The sequence below is a fragment of the Gigantopelta aegis genome, unplaced genomic scaffold (assembly GCF_016097555.1).
Source record: "Gigantopelta aegis isolate Gae_Host unplaced genomic scaffold, Gae_host_genome ctg2585_pilon_pilon, whole genome shotgun sequence".
NCBI classification, from domain to species: Eukaryota; Metazoa; Mollusca; class Gastropoda; order Neomphalida; family Peltospiridae; genus Gigantopelta; species Gigantopelta aegis.
This window is the reverse complement of record NW_024532962.1, coordinates 120,903-128,218: the sequence shown is the minus strand read 5'-3', so window position 1 is coordinate 128,218 and position 7,316 is coordinate 120,903. Positions and strand designations below refer to the sequence as shown.

At 34.8% G+C, this 7,316-nt stretch overlaps 1 pseudogene; it reads left to right on the top strand.

The window, feature by feature from the left end:
- Positions 1–3,045: 3,045 nt before the first annotated feature.
- On the top strand, positions 3,046–6,528 carry LOC121391524 (annotated as a pseudogene).
- The last annotated feature ends 788 nt before the right edge of the window (positions 6,529–7,316 follow it).

Below are 7,316 nucleotides of genomic sequence, written 5' to 3'. Positions count from 1 at the left end.
CTGATTTTTGACAATTGAAGAAGTCTGTTGGCATATACTTTTGGACATCAAATATTCCAGAGATTACACCATTTTTTGTTGTTTATTGGGTGGCCCTTTATCCCACTCCTCTCGGTACTATCACTATCTTTGTATTGATCTAGGAACTGATATTGGTACCAGCCATCTCCTTTAGCATACGAACAACCAGAGAGCAGTATTATGGAGAGAACACCACGAGATTGCTAAACGTGATAAACTGGTTAATAACAGGTTTGTCTAGCTGTGTCATGATAGTGATATTCAATTGCTAATGTCTCATATCAGGTTAATCAGTATGACATATGGGCAAATCGGTATGATGCAAGCATTAGCTGGTTTCTTCACATATTTTGTTATAATGGGATAAAATGTTTTTCTTCCTTGGACATTGTTAGATTAAGACAAAATGGTGGATGATAAAAGTGTTTATGTACTGATAGTGATTTTGGACAAGAGTGGGTAAGTCAACTTACAAACTAAATCATTTTTTATACATTTTCTAGAACTATGATTATCGTAAAAAACTGGAATATACCTGTCATACTGGTTTCTTTATCAGTATTGTTATAGTACAATGGCAGACCTATTATCTGTAGACAAGACTTAATTCTCTTCTTTCAACAACAAGTTTAGGTCAGTCAATAATTTAATAACTTCGTGTTTATCAGTGTCTCTATGATAGAAACCATTATTTGACGTTTGGTTGATACTTTGAGACAGCTCGGCTATATTTCTAGTATATTGTCCAGGGCCTAGATGTTGCTTTGAGAATGCAGGGACTACGTTTGAATGGTGGTGTGTAGCACTGACCTTCTCTATCCTGATCTTTATCTATGATGAAATACGTAAATGGATATTACGTAGATACCCAGGAAGTAAGTAATTGATTATTGACCCTTTAATTTGATTGACATTATTACAGGTTGGGTAGAGAGAGAAACTTATTACTAAGACCTCTATAGAGCACACATTACATATTATTAGTAATGACACAACAAACATTCAAACTGTCTAGGATTACATTATAGTTCATTGTGTTGTGGCTATCTTGATAGCATCTTGTAAGATCTTCAATAAAGAGATCAATATCTTTAGTAGTTGTCTGACGACCCACACTTATCCTTAATGCATTTATAGAGCTATAGAGTCTGGTATACCAGTAGCTAATAGCACTGAAGATGGTCTAATAAACAATACTAATATATAATACGATATATTATATGAGGCATACTTTATAACACAGAAATGACAGGCTGCTCCAGCACTTGCTTGACAATGTTTTAACAAACTCAGTATCTTGAATCCTGTAGAATATGATGAAATCATAATGACATCATCACCTAGTCCAATGATGAAATCATTATGACATCATTATACCTTCTAGTCCAGAGCCTATCAGTGATACATTACAAGTATTAGGCAAAGTATCTACTGAAAAGTGACTGTTGAAATGAAGTTGGTCACCAAATGTAGTCTGTTATGTAATAATAATAATACTGAGGAAATGAGGAAAGGATAGACCTGTAATGAGACTCCAAATAGTCTCTAATAGTTTTCATATGACAATTATATTCACTGAGGTGGTCTGTTACAAGTTGAGCAGCCTATAGCAACAAAGATATTATAAACTCTAACTATTGTCCCTTACTTTGCCTAAACCCACTATCATAGGAGTATTCTCAGTTCTGTAGAGTTAATATTAGATATCTTATTATAATATATTACTGACCCAGGACGATATCCATCTCTCCTGTCCACCTCCATATAACAAGAGGGTGGATAAGGTGTTCCATTAGTTGTGAGGTCTCTAACATAATAGAGTGCTCCAATACGTGGTCCCATAGAACTTGTGTCTATACAATTGTTAAATAATCCACTCCTAACTGTTGTACATCTACTGGTATCTTCCCTATAGCCTGAAAATATAGTATTTTAATCAGTTGTTAAAAGAATTACCTGTGCAGCATCAGTATGAACTAGTATTCTTAACGGACTGTGTGATTCATTATGCTTCCCAATAGCCTCACAGATTCTCTTACAGGCTAATAAAACAACATCATTATATGTAAAACATATTACTATACTTACTTGTATAGCTCCTGTTTCATTGTTAGCTAACATAACAGTCACTAATACTGTATTAGGTTGTATAGCATTCATAATACTATCAACAGTAACAGCTCCAGTACCTTCCATTAGTGGTAAGATAGTTAGTTCTATATTATATTAGTAATACTATATAATGTATTATATTATTATGTACCAATGACTCCATCACTTTCTAGTTGTTGTAATGGGCTTAAAAGACACATGTTCAATACAAGATGCTATAATATGAGGACAAATGCCTCTCTTGTTACTATTGTTAATTCCTCTATTAGTAAAACTACCTATAAAATACTATATTGTTGCTCTAGAATAAAGGCAACATCCTATTGACATCATTATATACATAATAGACTACCTCCTCGGTACCTCCAGAAGTAAATACAATATCTAAAAAATCATTAGAATTGTTATATAACATTGATAATGGACTTACCTTTCAGTTGAACTGTTGATCATGTTAGCAATCTGCTCTCTGGCATTTTTAATAGCTAGTTTAGAGACTTTATTCTGAAGATATTATTATAAATATTAATATAATATTCATTATGTACCATAACTACTACTGGGGATTAGTCCAGTGCTCCTGTAATGATTGAGTAATTACTTTTATTACTTCAGAGCTAATGGAGTAGTTTGCCATTATAATCTAAATAGATAACAGAGTCCGCCATTGTTCAATGACTTCACTAAATTATTAATATACTTATCATTGTATTATATTGTACATAATATTGTACTAACTTTATTTTAATTCTTTTAAATAAGATAAAATTACAGAGACAACCTACAAAAAAATAGAATATATATTAGGGTAAACCCCTATTAATTTTACTACCTTCCTCTCGTATACTAATATAATAAAGTGGGCGGTGGTCGATACAACCACGTGGTGTTCGATGGCAGATTTTTATCCGAATGGTGATCCTGAGGACGATGACGTTTTCAAAGTGTCTCTATGACGGAGTGGACGTAGCTCAACCTATACGTACAGTACAAGACAAATGGAAGTTGTTACCCTGCTTTCTTAAAAGTCAGAGGATTAGTAAACAGCATATCGATTCCTTTAATTATTTCATTAATACTGAAATCAAGAAAATAGTTAAAGCCAATGATATGATCACCAGTGACGCTGATCCTAACTTTTATCTCAAGTATCTAACTATATATATTGGAAGACCTGAAGTTGAAGAGTCTTTTAATGTAACAAAAACCTATCGCACCTCATGAATGTCGTCTTAGAGACATGACTTACTCAGCTCCTATTACAGTAGATATTGAATATACTAGAGGGACACAAAGGGTTATTCGTAAAGGACTACCTATTGGCCGTATGCCAATCATGTTACGCTGTTCAAACTGTATATTATCTGAGAAATCACCTAAAGAGATGGCTCAATTGAATGAGTGTCCGATTGATCCTGGAGGGTATTTTATTGTAAGAGGAGTTGAGAAAGTCATTTTAATTTCAAGAACAGCTTTCAAAAAAACCGTATCATTGTGGATCTTGACAGGAAAGGTAACATCGGATGTTCAGTTACTAGTTCCACTCATGAACGTAAAAGTCGAACAAATCTCATTGTTAAATCAGGTCGCTTTTTATTTGAAACATAATTTCATTTACTGATGATATTCCAGTAGTGGCTGTATTTAAAAGTATGGGAATAATTAGTGACCAAGAGATTGTACAGACAGTTGGTAGCGAGGAACATATACTGAACAACGTTTGGCACCTTCTCTAGAAGAATGTGCTACTCTCAAAATATTTACACGAAAACAAGCTTTGGAGTTTATCGGAACAAAGACTCGTAAGAGTACGTGGGGAAGACGCAAGACTAAAGTTGAAGAAGCTCAAGAGGTATTATCAAATCTTGTCTTAGCGCATATACCAGTTTGAAGGACATGATTATCGTATGAAGTCTGTCTTTTTTAGCTCTAATGGTGCGTCGTGTTATAATAGCACAGCGTGAGAATCAAGTTGATGATCGAGATTACTATGGTAACAAAAGACTGGAATTAGCTGGTCAGTTTGATTATCTTTACTTTTTGAAGATCTCTTTAAAAAGTTCAACTCTGAGCTTCAGAGAATTGCTGATCAAACAATTCCTAAGCAAAGAGTTCAACAGTTTGATGTAGTACGTCACATGAGACAGGATCAGATAACTCACGGTCTAGATAACGCTATCTCCACTGGTAATTGGACACTGAAAAGATTCAAAATGGAACGTGCTGTGTCACTCAAGTTCTCTCTCGTCTCTCATTTATCTCTGCCCTAGGTCACATGACCCGCATTACCAGTCAGTTTGAAAAGACTCGTAAAGTGAGTGGTCCTCGTTCTCTTCAACCCTCTCAATGGGTATGTTATGTCCATCTGATACACCTGAGGGTGAGGCTTGTGGTCTTGTTAAAAACTTAGCCTTAATGACTCATGTTACAACTGACCAAGATGAGGCTCCTATTAAGAGACTTGCTTTTAACTTAGGAGTTGAAGATATACGCTACTTGTCTGGTGAAGAGGTGTCTAGTACATCATATATCTGGTATTACTGAATGGTAACATATTGGGGGTAGTTCAAGATTACAGAGGACTCATTCACAAATTTCGTCTCCTTCGAAGATGTCGTCGATTGAGTGAGTTTGTATCAAATATATCCTGATCATCATCATCATTGTGTTAATATCTCATGTGGATGGTGGGCGTGTCTGTAGACCTTTATATTATCGTAGAGAAAAGTCAGGCCTAGAGTCACTGCAGATCATATTGATTTACTATCAAAAGGAATGGAATTTGAAGACTTTTTACAACGAGGGTTAGTGGAGTATCTAGATGTCAACGAAGAGAACGACTCCTCTATAGCACTATATGAGTCTTATATCACAGAATCTACCACACATCTTGAAATAGAGCCATTTACATTACTTGGTGTGTGTGCTGGCCTTATTCCTTATCCTCATCATAACAGTTCAGTCACCACGTAACACTTATCAATGCGCTATGGGGAAAACAAGCCATGGAACTATTGCTTATAACCAGCAAAATCGTATTGATACTCTGCTGTATTTACTGGTCTATCCACAAGCTCCTCTAGTCAAGTCAAAAACTATTGATTTAATTCAATTTGATAAGATACCAGCTGGACAAAATGCAACTGTAGGCTGTTATGAGCTATTCTGGTTATGATATTGAAGATGCTCTCATTCTCAACAAAGCTTCACTTGATAGAGGGTTTGGTCGTTGTCTAGTATATCGTAAGCAAGTCTGCTCATTAAAACGTTATGCTAATCAAAGCTTTGATCGTATTATGGGACCAAGTCGTGATGCTCATACTGGTAAACCAATTTGGAAACATGAAGCGCTAGATCAAGATGGTATTGTGGCCCCTGGAGAGAAAGTCTGTAATCGACAGACATTAGTTAACAAGTCAGTACCACTTGTTACACAACCTCTCCAGCAACAGACTCCTGGTAACCAATGGGGAGGCCAGACAGTTATAAAGAATCCCCCGTTAACTATAAAGGCCCTACAGATGTATATGCTGAGAAAGTATTAGTGACTTCTAATTCTGAAGAGTCTTATTTTGATCAAGATTCTTTTACGAGACACAAGGCGTCCTGGAAATTGGTGATAAATTTAGTAGTCGTCATGGACAGAAAGGAGTGTGTGGTCTTATTGTACAACAGGAAGATATGCCATTCTCTGATTTAGGAATCTGTCCTGATATTGTTATGAATCCTCATGGTTTTTCCATCTCGTATGACTGTTGGTAAACTCATTGAATTGTTAGCAGGTAAAGCTGGTGTATTAGATGGGGGGGACAATTTCATTATGGGACAGCATTTTGGTGGCGATAAAGTTGCTGATGTCAGCGCTGATTTAATACGTAATGGATTTAACTATGCTGGTAAAGACTATGTCACATCTGGTATAACTGGTGAACCATTACAAGCTTATATCTATTTTGGTCCTGTCTATTATCAAAAACTCAAACATATGGTATTAGATAAAATGCATGCTCGATCACGTGGTCCTCGTGCAGTTCTCACTCGTCAACCTACTGAAGGTCGTTCTCGTGATGGCGGTCTACGTCTTGGTGAGATGGAAAGAGACTGTCTTATAGATATGGAGCTAGTCTATACTATTAGAACGACTCATGATTTCTAGTGATATATTTGAAGTTGATGTCTGTGGTCAATGTGGTCTACTTGGTTACTCAGGTGGTAAGATCTCTATTATAATATAGTTAATTAATGTATTATTATAATAATATAGGTGTCATTATTGTCAATCTTCTGGTCATATATCATCTCTCAAGATACCTTATGCTTGTAAACTGTTATTTCAAAGAGCTTCAATCAATGAACATCATACCACGTATTACATTGAGTAAATGTATTGATTAATATTTCAGTCATTAATGAATTATGTGGAATAAAAAATGAATTTATTGTTTAATAGTTTGTAGTATTGCTAGTAATTCTTGTGGAGTTGGTTTTTTAGCTACTAGTGGCGATATACCTACAGCAGAGAGAGCCTCAGCAGTACTAGGTCCAATAGCACAATACTATAATAATAATATAATGTAATATAATGTAATATATAATATACTGACATTTAGTGCATATATATCATGTATTGTTGAGTGTATTATAGGAAAAGCAAATTGAACCCAGATGGACTGAAAAATATAACACTTGTCCCATCTTTCCAGTTCTAGATAAAGAGATAATAGAGAGACAGATAGATAGATGACACTAACTATTGTTCTAATATTTGTTTCAAGTTGTGAGTGAGGACAAGTTTCATAACATATTAGTGAATGTAATCCAATACCAGCTTCATGAAGTCGTTGAGGTAATATTTCTTTACGTAAGTTACCACAAGGAAATAACAGTGGTTTATCATCAATACATCTAGCTACAATAACAACTAATATATAATATATAGAATGTACTGACATTTAATAATGACATCACTTAATAACTCAGCATTATCAGATGATCCTAACACTCTATCTAATCCAAGTTGTCTCCTTACTAAATTAATACAAATTATTAATAAACTATTATAATAATAATACTGACCACATTTCTTCAGTAGCTTGTCCTACCACAAATACAGGTAAATGAGACCAATTTTGTTTAAATATTCTAATCATAATATAATGAATACACTCAAGACAATATTAGCT